The 19,020-nt window shown below is 38.1% G+C and overlaps 1 pseudogene; it reads right to left on the reverse strand.

The window, feature by feature from the left end:
• Positions 1-13,778: 13,778 nt before the first annotated feature.
• LOC121511315 lies at positions 13,779-14,742 on the reverse strand (annotated as a pseudogene).
• Positions 14,743-19,020: the final 4,278 nt, after the last annotated feature.

Consider the following 19,020-nt stretch of genomic DNA (forward strand, 5'->3'; position numbering starts at 1 on the left):
GGCCTGTTTGTGTTTGTAGGGAGCTGGAGACGGGATAAAGTGGGTCAAATTTTCAGATTAGAATGAACACAATGATAGAGGTGTTAATATGTCTAAGATGAATGTAATGAAACAGAGATGGTTTGTGCAGCTGTAGGTTGTGGAAACAGCTGGTATAAAACCTGACATGGGACTAAAAGCTTTAAAACCATGTGTTAACCTTTTAAAACTCTGCTGACAGAAAACCAACAGAAGACATCTGAAGTGGATAAATCTGGCACAACTTCACCTTCCAAGGTGCATGGAGGATGAGGAAAACCAACAGAAGGCAAGGTAAAGCAGCACTGTAGGAGCCAATGAGCGCAAATTTATAATTAGGAACCAATCTTTGTCCGGGCAGGTGTTCCGACCGGAAGTAAAACAGTTTTTGACCGCTGAAGGAGCCGGTATGGTGAAATGTTTGTTCCTGTTGAATGAATGTTGGATTACGATTGCTCACATTGCACTAAGAAGTTTTGGAGCAATAAATGCACAGATTATTGCAACGAAAGCTATTGTCTCGGACTCTCTTCATCAGATGCGGAAAAGTTTGTCAGCGCGTCAGTTAGATAAATCCCGGTGAAGCACCTGAGGGGCTTCAAGCATTGGCTTAGCCTCTACATCCAAGTCAAAACTGTTTCATGAAAAGGATGTTTACGCTGGACTATTGAGATAACGTTTGCTCTTGTTTGATGAGCGACAGGAAAGATTAGAGCCATCCGTGCGCAGACTGTAGGCTTTGCTGCCTTGTTAGCGGCATCTGTATGCTTACCTGCCGGAGAGGAGGACGCCACCACAGCGGCATTGTTGTGCTCATCTGCCGGGGAGGAGAGAGCCAGTCGCTTGGGTGTTTCGTTTGCTGGTGTGGGCAACGCGGAGGACGCCGAGGGATTTCGTTTGCATGGATCATGGAGCAGCCTTCTTCTTTAAAGGTATGGGTAGCGCTACCATAGAAATAAATGGCCATAAAAGTTTGTGTACACACATAATAGCGTAATGGTTGCTGGAGCGGATGAACAAAAAACAATAACGTTGCGTGGTCGTTTCGGTGTGATTTGACTCTTTTCTATTCAGTTTAAGATGGAACAGTGCGTTGCGGACGTGGACAAACATTCAGGTGCGGGTCTGTCCACAGCCGGTAAACTGGAGGCAGTGGCCAGCTGTAGTGACACACCACAGTCGAAAAGGGTGAGCCAGCCCTCTGCTAAAGCACTTGCGCAAAAATTGGAGAAGCTGCAAAATGACAGAAAAACTAAGCTAAATAAAGCTGGTAATTTAAGAGAAAAGGTACAATGTTTGATGCAAAATGTCAGATGTGCAAAATGGTCTTGATGATTTCATTAAGCTATGTGATGAAACAAGGTCCATTCATGGTTTTGTTCTGGGTTTATTGCCACAAGATGAAAAAGACAGACATGAAACGTGGTTTAAGGCAAAGATGATGTTCAATGAGGAATTTATTGTCAACACAAAGGGCTGGTTGTTGAGCAATAGTGTGTTTGAACCTGATGCTATTAACAGAGCTGGTGAAATTTCTGATCATGATGATAACCCTAATGACAGTATTTCAAATGTGGGTGAAATCTTAAATAAGAGTGAAGCCAGCTATAAGTCAAGTACCACTTCCTCACTACGAGTTAAAGCTGCAGCAGAGAGGGCTGCAGGAGGAACAGGAGCAACAAATAAAGAGGAGAAAGGAACAGCTTGAATTGGAAACCGAGCTAGCTGCCTCCACTGCTAAGCTGGCAGTTTTGCAGGTCTCAGATGGACGGAGTTCTTCTCATACACCTTCAGTTGGCATGAGCTCTTATTTTGAAAAGGAGAAGAGGAAAGTGTCAACATGCAACACTCTTAATCCTACGTCTAAGGAGTATGAGCCTGCAGCTTTGAAAGAAAAAGGAACATGTTGGACACTCACAGAGAACAAACAACCAGCAATGGATACAAGACCTAAGAAAATAGAATCTCAGAAAGAAAATGTGCTTAAACAGTATACTGACTCATGTCATCAAAGGCCTTTAAAAACAACACAGCCTCTGCAAACTGGTGCAACAACAGCTTGGTTAATAAAAGGATGCTCAACATATAAATCAACAACAAAACAACCAAATACCACCTGGAGATGTTGTCACAATCATTGCCAGAGCATACATTGAGAAAGCTTTAGCTTGGCCAACAGTAAAGTCTGAAGATGTCAAAGCCTTGCAAGCTTATGCCATGTTCTTGCGTGGTTGCTGTAATGTAATGGAGGAGCTGTATTACATGCAGGAGTTAGATATGCCAACCAATATGAAAGCACTTATTTCAAAGTTGCCATTCAAACTCAGGGAGCGATGGAGAGCTAAGGCACACGACATTTTGGAAACCACCAATGACAGAGCTCATTTCTGGGATGTGGTGACTTTCTTGGAAAAACATGTAAAAATACTTTCTGATCCGATCTTCGGGGATCATCAGATGCGGAAAAGTTTGTCAGCGCGTCAATTAGATAAATCCCGGTGAAGCACCTGAGGGGCTTCAAGCATTGGCTTAGCCTCTACAAACACCGTGCCATGACTTCAGCACTGCAGAAGAGGAGCAGTTTATTGATCTCACCTCAGAGTCATGCAGTGGCAGTTAAAGTCCACATTTCTACATTATGGATGGAAAAAGAGCCGTGGTAAGAAGGAGAGCTCTGACCACACGACTCCCTTTGGCAGGGGTGTCAAACTCAGTCACAGCAGGGGCCGGATTCTGGATTAAGGTCTAACCTGAGAGCCCAACAGGGTCAACATTTAACCATAAACTGTCAACCTCATTTTCACCAGTAATAAAATATAAAGAAAAAAAAACAGCACTGATGATGAATCATTTGGTAATTCAAAAAAGTTAAAATGTTAAGTTTAAAGGCTCAAAGGAGAAACTTAAAATCATAAGTTTGAAAGGTGAAAAGATGAGATCTATTTTGGAATCATGAGTTTAAGAGTCAAAATATGACTTAACATTTTAAATTGTGAGTGTGATAGGTCAAAATATGGGATTAAAAATCCACAAATTAGGAGTTAGAAATGTCAAAATATGAGCTAGAATTCAAAATGATGTTTCAAAAGCTAAAAATATGACTTAAATTCAAAACTGGTAGTGTAAAAGGTCAAAATATGATCTAAAAAGCAAAAATCATTCATACAAATGTCAAAATATGAGAATAAATTAAATCTAAATTTAAAAAGTCAAAATATGACTTAAAATTTGACATTGGGAATCTAAAAGATAAAAATGTGATATATAAAGTCCAAATCATGAATTTAAAAGGTCAAAGTATGAAATGAAAAGTCAAAATCATAAGTTTGAGTCGTTATCTTGAGATTCAAAATTAAAAATATGAAATTAAACAAAATTAATTTCCTTCCCCACATTCTTGACTTTATGAAATCTTTCTTACTCTTTACTTTTTCAGATTTTTATGGCTTTAATAGGATGTTTTAAATAATCAAGTTGAAGTTTACATTTCCATACTGGAGGAAATCTGCAGACTTCATACTGGTGCGCCAGTTATTATACAAATATGATATGATCTTGCGGGCCGGATATCATGGTTCCGTGGGCTGGATTTGGCCCCCGGGCCTTGAGTTTGACACCCGTGCTCTTCAGCAACATCCTATCAGTGTGAGATAGGTTTTTCTGCCTCAATCAAGACAAACAACAAATCAAAGCTGGACATTGACAATGAACTGAGAGTGGTGGCCTCACAGCTGCAGCCAGGACCTGAGAAGATATGCAGCACAGGACGAACTGGTGGAACTATAAAGCTTTAAAAATGTTCATCAAGTATCTGTTTTAAAGGCATTGTTCCTCTTCAAAGAGTCAGATTTTTGAAACTCTAAGGTGAATGTTGGTGTTTCTACAAAATTAGGGTTCTATGATGCGGTAAATCACTGATCATCAACTGGCGGCCCAGGGGCCAAATCAGGCCCCCCAAAGCTTCCCGCCCGGCCCCGAGATGATCATTAAATTCAGAAAAGCAGGAAAAGAAAATTTTGTGAAAATAAGTAGATATTAAAAAATGTGTTAAAATGGGCAAAAATGGCCAGATAAAGGGGTTAGAGAGTGGGCCATAAGCGTCCAAATGGGTTGTGGAGTGGCACAAAGGGACAAAGGTTGGCGTGAGAGGTTAAAATGTGGCAAACCACCAGCATATCAAAAATGGGTTAAAAGTGGCAAAAATGGTGAAAAAATAGTCGATGGCAAAGTAGTGAAAAGGCAGGAAAGTGTGGTAAAGAGTGATACAATAGCAAAAAGTGGCAAAAATGTTGCAGAAATGGCAGAATGAAGCAGTGAAGTAGTGAACAGTGTGAAACATGAGTTCATATTGGTGCTAAATCACAATTATGAGGGCCCATTCTCTGGGATTTTCAGGAGCCCAGCTATTTCTGTGGGCATGCCTGTCTCCTTGTGGTCTACGGCATTATAGATAAGGATAGATCTCACTGGTAATGCCTAAAAATGTCCCGCGTTTTGAAGGAAAATACAAATACTAATAAAATATTATGTTAACCAGAACAAAATATCGATTTGATTTTTCTTTATCTGGAAGTCCGGCCCCCAGAGACTCTGTCAAGACTAGATCTGGCCCTTGTGCAAATGTACTTGATGACCCCTACAGTAGATTTTTAAGGCTAATACTGTGTTTGTCGTACATTTACACATTTTTACATGTTGATTTGTACAGTGGAGCAGTGGGGGTGGCGGAAGATATTTTCAATCTGTCTATGGGGGGCCCAGCAGAAAAGGTTTAGGAACCACTGGCATAGACAGAGAATAGGTCAGGCTGATGAAGCGTCCAGTAGAGGGCAGTATGAGTGTGTTTATGCCTTCTGTCATGACCCAACATTTACCTACAGATTGACTGTTTCTTAATCATTCATTCATCATTCATTTTTTCCATTTTCTGTCAAAATAAGAGTTTCTCCAGATTTCTGAGGTTGGTTTCAAAAAGGAAATGGAACTGCCAGGAAATCCAGTGACCTATCCTGACCAATCTTGCCGCTTTTAACCCATTTTTCCCTCTACTTCATCCATTTCACTTTACGCCCATTTTTGCCACTTTTTACCTTTTATGTATGAGGGGTGACAGGATTATGTAATTGTTTTAAATCTCGGTTGTTAAAGTTTTCTGTTTTATTTTCTGCCATCCTGATGTTTGTGCACTACTGCCCAGTTTTATTCTAGTTTGGCTCACAACAACTAAGTTTAGAGGTACTTTAATCATTCCTTCTGGGTGTAGATCAGTGGTAATCATTATGAAGAAGTTTATCAAAAACCACAACGCTGCGTCCAGCAGTCCTTTGGCAGCAGCAACGCCAGGCACAATTAAAAACAACGAAGGGATTTAAAAACGCACTAACTTCTTTAAACTGCTTTTTATGTTAGATAGATGACGTTAATTAGTGCTAATTGGTTGTTTTAGGCACTAAAGCATGGGTGTCAAACTCAAGGCCCGGGGGCCAAATCCGGCCCGTGGTTCAGTGATACCTGGCCCGCAGGATAATATCATATTGTTTAACTGGCCCTAAAATATGAGGTCAGATTTCCCTCAGTATAAAAATGTAAACCTAACCTTGATTATATCAAATATCCTTAAGTCATAAAAATGTGAAAAATATAAAGAGTAAAAATAATAAGATAAAAAAAATGTGGGAAATTCATTTGTGTTTTCATTTCATATTTTCAATTTTTGCATAGCACATTTATGACTTCTATCTGTTATTTGGACTTTAATCTTCTGTTTTGAGCTTTTTATATTTATTATTTTGGCTTTTTATTCCATATTTTGACCTTTTACATGTATCATTTGGAATTTAAGCTAATATTTAGGCTTTTTCAATGTATTATTTAGATTTTTTTACGTAGTATTTTGAATTTGTCAATTTATCATTTGTACTTCTGTCTTGTATTTTGGCCTTTTCTGTTCATACTTGACTTTTTATCGCATATTTTGACCTTTGTAATTTCTAATTTTGACTTTTTATCTCATATTTTGTCCTTTTAGGTTCACAGTTTTATATTTCAAGTTATATTTTGGCCTTAAAAACATGATTGTGACTTTCTTTTTCTGGGGGCTACCCTTGGTGCCCTTGGCTCCTGATGATTTGTGAACTATTTTTAGTGCTCCATTGTTTACAGTACTACCATGAGGTTGCCGATGTGCCCCAGTTCCTCTCTGAATGCCTCTGATAGCTCTAGTAGGCTAACGTCCAAAACCTGCTGCCCCAGCTTCCAGTTTGATATTTTATCTTCCTTCCCCTCCACCTTTCTTGCTATCTTGTGAGTTTCATCCCTTCATCTTTGCTCTCCTAAGTGACAGGCTGCCATCCTCCTTCTTCCCCAGCCATTGTTCCCCCGTGGATATTTCTCCACCTGTGGGCATGGGCTACACTAAAAAAAGGAAAACATTGGTTGAACTTCAAAAAATGAAGTAATCAATCACACAAAACATTTTGAATTGAATCATTTTTTTTTAATTAGAAAAATGTAAATTTTTTAAGTTCATAGAAACTACGTTTAAAGGTTTAGCAAACCCAATTATTTTAGATTGTCCTAAACTAAAAATAAAAATTTCCCTTAATCAACCGATATAAATATTCCACTCATTTGAACTTAAAATGTTTAAGTTCATACAACCATTTTATAAAGGTTGTAGAAATGTAATTTTTTTTTAGGTTGTTTCAATAGTTGTTTTTTTGGGGGGGGGTTGCAGGTGGTGGTGGGGGCTTTAGCCTATCTCAGCCAATTTAGAGTCACAAATTAACCTAATGAGCATTTTTTTGGAGGTTGGAGGAGGCCGGAGTACCAGGTGTCAAACTCATGGCCCGGGGGCCAAATCCGGCCCGTGGAACAGTTTAATTCAGTTTGCAAGATCATATAATATTTTTGTTATAACTGGCCCCTCAGTATGCAGATTTCCCAAGTATGAAAATGTCAACCTGTCCTTGATGATTTAAGGATGTCCTTGTTAAGTAATACAATCTGAGAAAGTAAGGAATAAAAATTATCAGATAAGAGGTCAGGAATGTGGGAAAAGTCATTAATTTGTCTTTTGATTTTATATTTTCAATTTTGCATCTTACAGTGCACTCAAACATGGGGTTTTGACTTTTTATTTCATACTATAAGCATTTGAACTCTTGAACTACTTATTTTGTATTTTATCATATATTTTCAACTCCAAACTTCATAATCCCATAGTTTGATCTTTTGGACTCACAATTTAAACATTTGAATCATATTTTAACTTTTAATTTCATGATTACAAATGTTATTTCATATGTTGACCTTTTAAACTCATAATTTTGTCTTTCTTTCTAGTATATTTACCTTTTAAAAAACTATTTTTCAATGTCAATTTCATGTTTTGACCTTTTTGAACTAATAAATGTACCTTTCTCAGATTATGACCCTTTAAACTTATCTTTTTTTCTTAACTTTTTTTAACCTCAAAATCATTTATCATTGGTGCTAAGGTTTTTTTTTCAGATTTTATGACTGGTGAAATGAGGTTGACAGGATCTGGGTAAAAAGGTGACCCTGTTAGGCCCTCAGAATCCAGATTTCAGCCCCTGCTGTGATTGAGTTTGACACTCCTGCTGTACAACATTCAACATCTAAACTCACCTGATCTCATTTAAACATATCTAAACACATATAAACACTATGCCCCAGGGCATCATGGGAAAATTCTGCCTACATATCCCCAGATTTGAATCTATCATCACTGCCATGTCTTCAGTTAGCAGTTCATCTATTCCTGATCGTTAGAAAAGCCATTTATCACTCATTTGAAATACCCACAATGCATTGCAGGGGCATTTTTTCATGGATAATGTAGTATTTTGTAGTCAATAAAAATCACAGTGTCATGTATTTTTAACCAAAGAAACTGACAACAAAATTAGGTGTATTTATGCCAAGCTAGAAAATTGGATTTTTATTGTTGGCATCACAGATTACATTAAGTTCAATTTACTTTTGCCCTGATTCATTTTTCTCAGTGTAACCAAAATGCTGCGGCCACTCCAGAAAAACGTCCCAGTTTAATCATATCAGAATCTGAAACAGTCCAAACCTTTGGTCTATCTAGGTCAGGGGTGTCAAACTCAATCACAGCAGGGGCCAAAATCTGAATTTAGGTCTAACCTGAGGGCCTAACAGGGTCCACATTTAACTGAAACTGTCAACCATGTCCTTGCTACATGAATTTTGGGGCAAATTAAACAGTGATGATAAATGATTTTAAGATTTCTAAAATTAAAAAGGTCAAAATTAATAAATATCACAGCATCAATGTTACTGTATGTCCATGTCAAATAAATGCTAAATAAATAAATAAATGAGTTTAAAGGCTCAAGTCTGAGATAACTTTATAAGTCCTAAAGGTCAAAATACAAAATTCAAAGTCAAAATAAGGTTTTTGAAAGGTAAATATATGAGATAAATGACAAAATCAGGGGTCTAAAAAGTCAAAATAGAAGATAAAATTCAAAATTGTGACTCTAAAAGGTCAAAATATGAGATAAAATTCTCAACCAGGTGTTGAAAAAGTGAAAATATGGGATTAAAATGTAAAGTTAGGAGTTTACAAGGTCAAGAGATGATTTGAAATGAAAATTTGTGAATCTTAAAGGTCACAATAGGAGAAAAAAGGTCAAAATTATAAATTTAAAAGGTCAAAATATGGAATAAATGTCAACATCCTAAGTTGCATTCATCTAATTGGGATGCAAAATGAAAATCTGAAAAGAAAACACGAATTAATTTCTTTCCCTCATTCCTTACTTTTTATCTTCTTATTTCTACTCTCTACTTTTTCAGATTTTTATGACTTAACAAAGATTGTTTTTTATCTTCAAGGTTAAATTTTTTATATTGGAGGAAATCTGCAGACCTCATAGCAGCAGGCCGATTCTAATTAAAATATGATCTTGTGGGCCGGGTAACACTGCACCGCGGGCCGCATTTGGCCCCTGGGCCTTGAGTTTGACACCTGTGGTCTAGGTAGAAGTGGACATATTTTGTTTTGCATTTTGTGCAATTTATTAAATACATGCTAAATTAATATACAGACACTTTTAGGAAAAGTCAGGCAGCAGCAGCAGCATTGTTACTTTTAATTCAGCAAAGTTATACGTGATAAAATGTGAAAACAATCAAAATGACTGTCATGAGTTTTCTAGCATTAGACAGATAGAAACATAAGGAAACAGAACAGAATACAAACCATAGCTTTATGGGCTGATACTGAAATCTAAGACACTGCTGACCTCTGATTGGTCAGAGTATTGTCACGAGGAGCGTCGGTAGTGGGATGTCCTGCATAGAAATCAAACCCCTCTCATTGTTAGCCTGATGCTGTGTCTTCTCACACTCTCCTGTATTTCTTTGTATTTTGTCTCACTGTCTGGAGCTGTCTATAGAAAGAATCCTTTCTCCTTGCTGTGACGAAAAGCTGAAGACTGAACGTCATGAAAATGTTGGTGCACCACCCTGAAACACCACCATCACAAAACAGTGTCTGGGTACACATAGGTGAATGTTAAAGATCTGTGTCACGCCCTAAAAAGAACTCATTCACTGCAGAAAACCTAAAGTGTAAAACAGCTGATGCTGCTGGTATCATTGTTTTGATTCTTACATTTAATGTTGTTTTTGTTGCGTTGGTAAGTTTTGATCATCCTGCTGAAGGGAGCCAAAAATATTCAAAACCAACAGCTGTCATTATTTGCCATTTTTGTAAGAGTTCATTGTTAAACTAGGGCTGAATGCTAATTTGGGATTCATTTATTGTAGTTGATTAATTGCATGTTCAATCTCACTGAAATGTAATCTTTAAAACTAACTTTTACATCCATTTTCCTGTTTTTTTTAAGGTGTAAGGGAATCACTTCCGAGACTCTGTTACCCTTGATGCCCTCTTTTGTTATCATTTTGATTTAGAGAGCCCTGGCAGCAGACTTTACATGCTGTGTTTTCAGCTCCACTGCTTTGCCTTTTTCAAGACCAGTGGTTTTCAGAGTAGGGGGTACACCTCCTCTGGGGGGGGTGCTTGAAGACTTCAGGGGAGGGGCAGTGTGAGAAAACTAGGAAAAAAGTCATATGAAGTCAACTGCAGCAATGAGTGGTGCAGAACCGTGAGATTTTTAGTTACTAGAGAGGGAGTTATAAGTGAAATGAGCAGAAAAAAGAGGAAGTACAACCATGACTATTTAAAGCTTAGATTTTCGCTGATGACTCCCGATGATGTTCCATGGCCACGGTGTGAATTGTCTTTTACTTTTGGTCACATTTTAGTCATTTCTTCCCTTTATAGTTTTAGTCAAGTTTTAGCTGAAGAAAACTCAAAAACATTTTAGTCTAGTTTTAGTCCATAAAAAGTCCTCACATTTTGGTCTTTAATTTTAGTCCAAGTATTTATTCTCTTGCCTAAATCTGGTACTGAACCATGGTAGTGTGATCTCTGCACTTTGCCAAACCTGGGGTCCCTGCTTTCTACAGCTTTGAGGCAGAATAGATACAGATGCATTGTTTTTGACAGATTCACCCACAGTGGAGTAATATCATGGGTTTTGAATGTCCAACGAAAACTAAATGATATTTTAGGCTACTTTTTGTCGTCTTGATGAAAACTTCGCTTACTTTTAGTCAGATTTAGTCATCACAGATCTGTCTTTGGCTAGTCTTAGTCTAGTCTTGTGGAAAAAAATCTGTCGACAACCAATTTTAGTCATAACTTTAGTCGACAAAATCAACACTGCTGTGTAAACTCTGGCATCATACTGAGACTTAGCACATATGTTTGGTGGAGTTTTTTGACAGGATGCAAAAGGAGTTTTGATCACATAAAAAAGCAATGGAGACGTGGGCACTGTTTATACCAAGCCAAACGAGGCATCATAACAGGAAGATCCCACAAGAAAGAAGAAACACACTTACCCACACACATATCTTTACAGATAAAGATCTGTGATCAGTAATAATGGGACAAGCTGCAGGGTGAGAAATGCAAAAAGAATTTCAAGTTTTGAGTCATCTGACCACAGAACAGTTTTCCATTTCGCCTCAGTCCTTTTTCAGTGAGCTCTGGCCCAGAGAAGATGACGACATTGTGTTTACTTGTGGCTTCTTCTATGAATGAAACAGCTTTAACTTGCATTTGTGGATGGTACAGGGAACTGTGCTGACAGACAGGGATTTCCTGAAGTGTTCCTGAGCCCATGCAGTGATTTCCAGCACAGAATCATGTCTGTTTTTAATGCAGTGCTGCATGAGGGCCTGAAGATCACCAACGTCCAATACTGACCTTTGTCCTTGTCCCTTTCTCCAGATTCTCAGAACCTGTTGCTGATATTATGTACCGTAGATGGTGTGATATTCAAAGTCTTTGCAATTTTACATGGAGGAACATTTTTTTGAAATTGTTTTGCAAATTTTAGATGCAGCTTTTCACAGATTGGTTAACCTCTGCACATCTTTTCTTCTAAGGCAGGGCTTCTCAACCTTTTCAGTCCACGACCCCCAAAAAAGGTGCCAGAGACCGGGGACCTCGCTCTACCTGAAGGTGCTTGAACAGCCAGGAACATTCAAGGATAGTCGTGTGCAGACAAGGCTGCCAATAAGGAGGAGGTTTCTTGGACCCAGTCAAACTGGGGGCCCATGGAGGTCAGCAAAACAATGGTCCATTGTGAAGTTAAGCTGTGAAAACCATATTATTTATTTGACCTGAATAATAACCACTCTTATTAAAGAAACAAATATCTTTATTTATTCATTTAGCCTTCTTTAGATGAAAAAACTTTGTTAAAACATAATTTGAATGAATTTAAAATTGCTAAAACTGGTTAACGATGGCAAAAAATGACCAAAAGTTGGTGAAATTGTCTTTTGAAAAAACATAAATGGGTTAAAAATGGCAAAAATGAGAAATAAAGTGGCAAAAAAGGGTTAAAATGGTAAAATTGGTAACAAAAAGTGGTAAAAGTGGATTAAAAAGTGAAATGGCTTCAAAGTGCAAAAAACTGGGTGGAAATAAGGTGGAATGGGATGAAAAAATTGATATAAGGCAAAAATGTGTTAACTGTGTTTAAATTGGGCAAAAAGGGGTGTCAAAGGGGGTTCATAGAGGCAATAATGGCTCATCAGAGGCAACCAAATGCAGAAAGTGGCAAAAATTGGATTAAAAGTGGCAAAAACAGGCAGAAAAATTCTGTTGCATTCTGTTTTTATCTACATTTTACACAGCGCCCCAACTTTTTTGGAATTGGGGTTGTAAAATGCATTGGATTTACGTCTGCTTAGGGCTTCCATATATCATTTTTCCAGGCGCACATTTGTGATCCACTGAAAAATATCTGTGCATCATTTTTTGGCTCCGACCCACCAGTTGAGAAACCCTGCAGTCTATTGATCTGACAATAACTTTGTGTCCTACACCATAATAAATAAATAAATCCTTAAAACTCTGATAATATTAAGCATTTCTATAATCCAGTGTTACTCAACCCTGCTCAACCAAAGAGCCAAATTGTTGAAAAATACCTTTCCAAGAGCCACAATCTAAGGGGTGGAAAGTGGCAAAAAAAAGTTTGAAGTGGCAATATCAAAAAGTTAAGGAAAGCTAAAATGGGTGAAAAGGGGCAAAAATGGGGAGGAAAACGTGGGAAAAGGGTCAGAAAGTAGCAAAAATGGGTGAGAAGTTGCAAAAAAAATGAGTTTTTAGGTAGCAAAAAATGGTCCAAAAGTGGCAAAAACAAGGCAAAAAAATTAATGTGAAAAGTGACTAAAATGGGCAAAAAGCAGTCCAGAGTGGCAAAAATGGCAAAAATAGAAAACAAATGGTATTTAATGGCAAAAGGTGGCTGAAATGGGTGAAAAGTGATGATAAAGGGCAAAAATAGTATAAAAGTGGCTAAAAGAACAGGCAAAATGGGGAAAAAAGAGGAAAATGTGGTACTTAACATCTAAAGGTAGTTTAAATTGGCAAAAAGTGGCAAAAAAATTGTGAAAAGGGGCAAAAATTGGATAAAGGTAGCAAAAGGAGGTGGCTAAAATGGGCAAAAACTAGGAAAAAGTGGTATTTAATGACAAAAGGTATCTTAAATGGGTGAAAATGGGAAGGAAAAAATGTTGAAAAAGCGCAAACATGAGATAAAAGTGGAAAAAAAAATGGTAAAAGTTGCAAAAGTCGTGTCAAAAATGGGCAAAAAAAAGTGGTATTTAATGGCAAAAGGTAGCTTTAATGGGCAGAAAGTGGCAAAAATGGTGAAAAGGGACAAAATTTGGATAAAGGTAGCAAAAGGAGGTGGCTAAAATGGCATAAAATTGGAAAACAGTGGTATTTAATGACAAAAGGTATGTTAAATGGGTGAAAATGGGGAGGAAAATGGTGAAAAGGACAACTATGGGATAAAAGTGGCAAAAAAACTTGTAAAAGTTGTTAAAAGAAGTGTCCAAAATGGGCAAAAAACTGGTATTTAATGGCAAAACGTAGCTTTAATAGGCAAAAATGGGATACAAGTAGCAAAAACCGGCAAAAAAGAAGGAAAAAAGTGGTATTTAATGGCAAAAGGTAGTGTTAAAGGATGAAAAGTGGCAAAAAATGGTGAAAAGGGGCAAAAAAGTTTCCCTTTTTTAAGGTTTCCTGGGGGAATAATTAAAATTATGACATAAAAGAGCCACAAATAATCACAAAAGAACCACACCTTGAATATGACTGCTAAAATCCATCGATATTTATTTGTTTAATTTTTTATTATCAAACACCTGAAAACAGACAAAAAGAGATGAATTGTCTCCTTTTTACAAAAGCATAGAAAATAAGCTCTCACAGCACTGCATGACATTGAAGGTAAAATACAGAGTGTGGCTGCACAAAACAATTAATCCATTCGGCTCATTACAACAAATAAAAGATGCTAAGCTGCTCCTTCATTGGTTTAGAAGTTTTTGGTCATTTCTATGCACTGAATGATGACATATTGTTGCAGCCTTCTGACGACATGCGGCCTGAGATGCAGATGTCAGACGTCCCACGTGATGAGTGAGCAGAGTAGAGGTACTTCTTGCTGAAGCACCACAGGTTCACCACGATCTGCCTGAAGTGGTTCCTGAACTTCACCCCTATGAAGGCGTAGAGGATCGGGTTGAGGCAGCAGTGGAGGTAAGCCATGCTTCTGGAAACAGCCAGAACTTTAAGTTTTATCTTCTCAGCCTCACAGCTCCTCTCCTTAAACAGAGAGACAGTGTGGGTCAGTAAGGCCACATTGTAGGGCAGATGGCACACGATGAAAACCACAACCACAGCCAACACCACGCGCACGAGCCTTGTGCCTCTGGCTGCTCTGTGCTCTCAGCAGGGTGCTTATGATGCTGGAGTAACAAAACACCATCACCAGCAGAGGAACCAGGAAGCAGACGGCCATTTGTAGACTGGGAACGAGCACCTTCATGAACTTTGCTGTCTGTGATGTGATAAAAGATAGCTGACACTTCACTGTGGCATTCTCCGCCCCCAGGTAGCTCTGCTCAAAGCGCTCAGTATACATGAGAGTGGGAAGAGTCAAAGCCACAGCAAACAGTCAAACAGCCGAGCAGATGAGGCGGCTGTAGATAAGAGCATGTGAACGAGCACCAAATGATCTTCGAGCCTGAACTATGGCTATGTAACGATCTGCACTGATGCAGGCAAGCAGGAGCATGCCACTGTACAGGTTAATACTGTAGGCTGACAGTAGCACCTTACAGGCCACGGACCCCATCAGCCAGCTGTTCTGCTTGTTTAGGGTATATACAGTAATCCTTAAGTTAAATTTAATACCTTTTAGTACCTTTTTTACTACCTTCAAAATTTTTTTAAAACCATCACAACACTGAGTTGCAAGTGTTAATCAGTGACCTTTCTAAAGTTTACGCAGATTTTGCTTAACAAATTTATTAGACCACCCTAACCCTAACCAAAGTAAGGTTTATGCCACAGCTGCCCTAAATTAACAGCATTGGTAATTACCAAAATCATTTTTTATGTTTCTGCAATGGTTAATACACCAATGTGTAGAAGCTCTTTAACCCATATGATATTTTTAATACTAAAATATAATTATTATTGTTATCCATGAATTTTCAGATTTACTGATTTACAAAAAAGCTGAAAAAATAGCAAAGCACATTAATATTTCTTGATTAATATGTCAAATCATAGTTATTTACTTGCATTCCTGAACAGAAAAATGAGTTTTAGTGGTTGAATGTTATGCTTGATTCATTTCTGACTTCTCAGAGAAGCCCAGTGAGCTGGCTCAAATTTGGGTGAATTCAGTTTGAAATCCCTCATTCCTGTTCAGAATGGTAAAATGTGGCGAGCTGACTGAAAATGAAAGAGTCCGCATTAAAGCACTTCATGATGCTGGATGATCTCTGAGACAAATATGACAGGTGGTCTAATACATTTGTTAAGCACTGTACCTGGCCCTATGTGAAAAAGTATCCGTCCCCTTGTTAAATCATGAATTAACTGTGATTAACTAGTGTTTTGTTTTGTTTGTTTTTTTTACTGAGTTCATTTTCACTGTCCACACCCAGGCCTGATTACTGCCACACTCTCCCATTGTCTTAATGGAAATAAATCTTCTCCCAAGCTGTAGCTCTTTTGCAGACTGAAGCAGATGGTAGATTGAAAGACTTTACTGCATTCACTTTACCCTCTACCTTCCAAGGCTGGCTGCTGAGAAGCATCCCCCACAGCATGATGCTGCCACCACCATGCTTCACAGTGGGGATGGTGTGTTTGTGGTGATGTGCAGTGTTTGGTGTCTGATGGTCAAAAAGCTCCATTTTGGTCTCATCAGACCCGTTGGAGAGTCTGGCAGCGACCCCTGGTGGACAGAGCAAATAATACATATAGAGTGCCTGCTGCTTCACTCAGTCTCATTGACAGCAGGGTGGTCAACAGGCAACAGGAGCTCTACCATGTGGACTTTGTGTTTCGTGCGTAACTGACCATATGTAAGGTATGGTTTGTCTACCATATGTCTCTTATGGACATTTTATGTTTAGAAAAGTCCTTCTTTGTTAGGTTTGTCCTGTTTTAGGACTTTTGAGCTGCATGCTATGCTAGCTGTATGCTATGTTTGCTAGTTAGCCCATGTACAGCCATGACTATGCATTTCTCTGTTCAGGTGATGTTTTGGTAGGCATAGTGTAATTTCCTTGTATGTTTCTGTGCCCTATTTGATGTTCTATGATGATTAGCAGCAGCTTTGTTGTATAGGCTATATTGAAATTGTTATAATTTGTATGACCAGTTGAACATTAAGGTCTCCTTAGTTGTGTTAGCCACATAGAGATAACAGTACTTAACTACTGCTTCCAGCTAATGTTATTTCATTTCCATTTATTCCAGACCACACATACACCCATACCCATCCACAATAACTAAAGCACACATGTCCTCTTGAACCTGCTAATTCAAGACTGTACTGTAACAACGTGGAAGAAGCAAATAAACCTGTTAAAATATCCTTACTCTGGAGCCTGATTCTCTAACAGGGATCAATGTCCATATTGTCCGCTTCAACCAGTGTAATTTCAAGACCATAGAGAGCAACTCTGCTATAAGACCAAAGAACTTTCTTCCTCTTGACCATGGAGTCTCCCACATGCCTTTTGGTGAACTCAAGCCCAGATTGAATCTGAGTTTTCTCCAACAGTGTCTTTCTCTTTGTCACTCTCCCATAAAGCTCTGACTGGTGAAGAACCAACAACCAACAGTTGTTGTCTGCAGAGTCTCTCCCATCTCAGCTGCTGAAGCTTGAAACTCCTTCAGAGTAGTCATAGGTGTCTTGGTGGCCTCTTTCATTAGCCTCCTTCTTGCACGCTCACTCAGTTTGTGAGGACCGTCTGATCTAGGCAGATTTACACATGTGACATAGTCCTTCCATTTCTTGATGATGGATTTAACTGAACTCTGGGGGATGTTCAGAGCCTTGGAAACATTTCTGTATCCATCTCCTAACTTGTACTTTTCAATAATGTTTTCTCTGAGTTGCCCGGAGTGTTCTTTTGTCTTCAAAGTGTAATGGTAGCCAGGAATATGGACCTTCCAAACACAGGTGTCTTTATACTACAAGCACTGCACTCAGGTGGTCTCCATTTCACTAACTGTGAGACTACTAGCACAGATTGTCTGGACCTCTATTGAATTAGGTCAGGGACATTAAAGGGGGTGAATATTATTTTACATTGCAGATTTTATTTATTTAATTGACGTTACTTTGTAGAAATCTGTTTTCACTTTGGCATTGAAGAGATTTTTTTTTTTACTTATTTTTTTCTAAAAAGCTGAATAATATTGACCATGGCTGATTAAAAAAATCAATAAATGGGTAAAACATCTGAGGGGTGACTACTTTTTCTGGACACTGTATATCAGGATTGTAACAATTCACCTGTTCTTTCCAAGGAGATAAAGCTACAACGCAATATCAGGTCACAGGAGGATCCCTTTACATCAGCAGGGTGGAATAATGAAGTATAAAAAAGTTGCTTTTGGCCTAAAAAAAAACGTCTTTTTATTCACAGTGCTGGGTAACAATGAAAGCCAATAATAATCACCACCCCACACTTGAGCGCATCCCCATTTTACAAACCAAACCACAATATAACCAGCTCAAGTGTCACTCTCCAAAACAAACAATTCCTCCCCACACCTTCCCAAGAGTTCCCAAAGTTTACACGCACAGCATGGCAACCAGAGAGCCGACAGTTTGTAACAGTTTGTGGTGCGCTGCAGCTTGTACTCATGACACCACGCATTCAACACCTCAGTACCTGTACCCAGCAGCTTCCACGTAGGGTATAAATCCACAAACGCATGGAAAACGTATTATAATCTAAAAGACAGTAATCCACAAAAGTTTTCTCAGCAGCCTCGACAGCACTGGCATGGGTCCATCTCAGCGTGTGACGTCACTACTGCTCTGCGCGTGCTCGTCCTATCCCCATTAAATACCTGTGCCAATGGAGATAAGGGATGGGCGATATGGACTAAAAAAATTATCATGATATTTTGCTGTATTTATTGCGATAACGATATAAATCACGATAAAAAATAGCACCATTCAACACAACCTTTCAGACTAGGAAAAATGTTTAAAATTGGCTGCTTAACTACACCAGCTACATATAAATATAGATATATAAATATATTTATATTTATATAAATAGATATCTATTAATGTAGGGATACTTTAGTAAAAAAAACTATGTTGCTTCTACATTTAAGAGATTCAAAGAGAAATTTAGTTGGAAAGAGTACAAATAATGTTCCAACTTGGCAGATTATTAAAAATTTAAGTGTCAGCATTAAAAATTGACCCTAAACTAGAGGTATTTACAGCACTATTTTACCTCCATATGGCCATTCCAGGATATGGTCTTTTTTGTCCAGTTTGCCTCTATCTTTAGTGTTCAAATGTAAAATACAGTCTGCTATCTTCTTTTAAGTCTGGAGGTTCCTTCAGTGGAGCAGAGCTGCCAGGCTCCACCATGTTTGCTTTAACAGAGATAAGTCACTTAATGCAAGTCCAAGTTTAAACTTCTGTTGTTAAATTAATAAAAATAAGAATAAGTAAATTTGATAAATTATTTTTAACTAAGTTTGATTAAGTCTATGATGTATAATAACACTGAAGCTTATAATGTGGTAGTAGTATTTATAATCACATTTTCAGATATAATAGTTTGGTGCTTTAATGTTTATCTGTCCCTCCATCATACACTTCTGTTGGTCTGTCTGTCTGTGAGGTGTGTACTAAAGACACCTATGCACCTAACAGACAGAACCCACAGCGCTAATAAAAATAAACATGCCTCATGTTATCTATCATCTACATTCTATTTTGTTGTAAATGTTATATATTGCTAACCTTATAGGAAATCTACATGAGATGCGAGTTTATTACTCACATCTTTCTAAAT

Source organism: Cheilinus undulatus, linkage group 6, assembly GCF_018320785.1.
Source record: "Cheilinus undulatus linkage group 6, ASM1832078v1, whole genome shotgun sequence".
Classification (NCBI taxonomy): domain Eukaryota; kingdom Metazoa; phylum Chordata; class Actinopteri; order Labriformes; family Labridae; genus Cheilinus; species Cheilinus undulatus.